Source organism: Octopus bimaculoides, chromosome 6, assembly GCF_001194135.2.
Source record: "Octopus bimaculoides isolate UCB-OBI-ISO-001 chromosome 6, ASM119413v2, whole genome shotgun sequence".
Lineage (NCBI taxonomy): Eukaryota > Metazoa > Mollusca > Cephalopoda > Octopoda > Octopodidae > Octopus > Octopus bimaculoides.
The window spans coordinates 99,284,003-99,286,739 of NC_068986.1; the positions used below are offsets into that span (position 1 = coordinate 99,284,003).

At 38.4% G+C, this 2,737-nt stretch overlaps 1 protein-coding gene across 1 annotated transcript in view; it reads left to right on the forward strand.

Moving 5' to 3' along the window:
- The first annotated feature begins 1,016 nt into the window (after window positions 1-1,016).
- The window catches only part of LOC106878915 (short transient receptor potential channel 3), a 39,267-nt gene continuing 37,546 nt past the window's right edge, over window positions 1,017-2,737 (forward strand). The window contains exon 1 of the mRNA XM_052968497.1: window positions 1,017-1,202. The gene's annotated coding sequence lies outside the window, so the exon portion shown is untranslated. The remainder of the gene's footprint in view (window positions 1,203-2,737) is intronic.

Consider the following 2,737-nt stretch of genomic DNA (forward strand, 5'->3'; position numbering starts at 1 on the left):
ATATAACATACAGAAAATTGTACTACTGGGTACTGCACACATTCTACGCAAAACACTTTCAATACAGTAAACATAAGAGCACCACAGCAAACCACAGCACATACCCAAGGCGCACAGAGCTGCGCTCGGTAATGAAGTGAAAGCACGTTATAAAAATAAAACTACTGAACAATAATAATAATAATAATCATAATAATAATAATAATCTTGGTACTCCCCGGATGCAGTACCAGGCAGTGGCTCTCATGGCTTCTGATCTTAATTGATTGGAAGTGTTATGTACATTGTTTTGTCTTGGTATAAAAAGATGGGCTACAGCAAATATTCTGCTTAATACCTCAGATTTGCATGTCAGTTGTTTGACCTTAGCCTGTTGAGCATGTCCCTTGGTGGCTGACGATATGCGCATCTCTGATCATGAGCAGTAGTAGTGGGGGAGCATCATATCATAGTCATGTGTCGAGAGGAATTCTTTGGGGCTTGAATAATTTACCCTTGGAAACATGGGTGTTTTGCTCAACATCCTTAAACAAACCTTATTCAGGGACCTTTTGAGCGGAATGGGCTACTCGACCTGAAGAAAATTTTAACTGCGCCCCACCTGCGAGGTCATGCTCTATTTATCTTGATATGAGATCACCATGTCGCGCACATATGGTTGTGATGCATGTGCCTGGTGTACCCTTATCAGACGGGTAGTCCTGATGGGTATAATGGGCTTCGTATATTTAGCCCCAGTGTCACTTTGATACCATGCACTGCTCTCTCACTCAATAATAATAATAATAATAATAATAATAATAATAATAATAATAAATATTGGATACAGTACACACACACACACATGCTATTTATCCGCTCTAATGTGTTCATGCGTGTGGGTGTGTATGTACAAATATCGACTTAATAATGAAAGATTGAGAAAATGAGAAAAAGCAATAAAGTGAGAAAAGGAGAGAAAGAGAGAAAGAGAAAGAGAGGGAGACTCTTGTTTTCTTAAGCAGTGAACAGCCACCATATGTTACAATTCTCCAAATTGAAGACATGACAAGGTATTTCAGTTCACAGTTGCTTTCTTTAAGGACAACAACAGACTATTAAGGTTGTATGTAACAAGACGGACCACAAAAGTCTATCAGTCGCTTACAGCGATAATATTAATTACAACAACGACACCGACGCGCAAGACAACATCGGCAGATGTAAGTTAATTATCTTGATATCCATAATAGTTTAGAGTGAAATTATTTCATGAATTTTAATATGAGGCGTGACAGTGTGGTAAGAAGCTAGCTTCCCAAACACATGGTTCCTGGTTCAGCCCCACTGAGTGGTACCTTGGACAAGTAGACTATAACAGTTTCGGGCTGACAAAAGCCTTGTGAGTGGATTTGGAAGATAGAAGAAACTGAAAGAAGCATGTCGCAGGTGTGTGTGTATGTGTGTGTGTGTTTGTGTCTGTGCATGTCCCCACCCCATCGCTGGACAACCGGTGTTGGTGTGTTTATGTTCCCATAAGGTAGCTGTTCGGCAAAAGTGAACGATAGAATAAGTACCAGGCTTAAAAATAAAAGAGGAAAAGGTACTTAGATTAGTTTAACTTAAAATCTTCTAGGCCGCGCTCCAGCATGGTCGCGGTATAATGATTGAAACAAGATAAATATGGAAGATAAATATATCGAGATTTTCGTCTACATACATACATACATACACACATACATACATACATACATACATACATACATACATATATTCACGCATATATAACCGATGCATACATACATACGTACATACATACGTACACACGCATGTATACATACATAGTTACATACATCGATTTTTCTACTCTAAGCACAAGGCCCAATCTTTTGGGAGAGGGCCAGTCGATTAGATCGAACCCAGTACGCAACTGGTACTTAATTTATCGACCCTGAAATGATGAAAGGCAAAGTCGACCTCGGCGGAATTTGAACTCAGAACGTAGCGACGGGCGAAATACCGCTAAGCATTTCGCCCGACGTGCTAACGTTTCTGCTCGCTCACCGCCTTACCTACATACATTGATACGTATATACATGCATATGAAGTACTCAAATACATACATATATACATAGATGTATATATATAGACGCACGTACGTAGATGGATTCGTACGTACATATATACATACGTACGTAAGTGAAAGCATAAATTCTTACATTCTTACACACATATGTGCATGCAAACATAGAAATAACCATACATTTATACGTATGTACACACACGCTTATTGTGAACCATTTAGGTTGACAGCCATTGTCTCTCTTTCCCTATATCCATCGATTCCATTCATTCATTCATTCATACGCACAGATATATATTCACAAGCATACATATGTACATGCGTTCATATATGCACATATATCTGCGCACACATTCATACATATCTATATGAACATGGAAGGTAAAATGTATAAAAATACACTAAAAAAAGATAAAATGATTGCTTGCTCACATAGCTGCCGCCTTCGTATAACTACCCCCCCCCCCACGCACATGCACACACGCACGCATACACACACATATCATATAGCTTGATATTATGAACAAAACTTATACGTACATAATAAAGAACTCAATAACGAATGTCATGGAATGTGTTTAATTCCTTATAAGGTAACGAGGTGACTGTTAATTCTATAAAATAGTTACCTCATGCATAAATGCTCACTCATACATTGATTTTCCTGTATATATA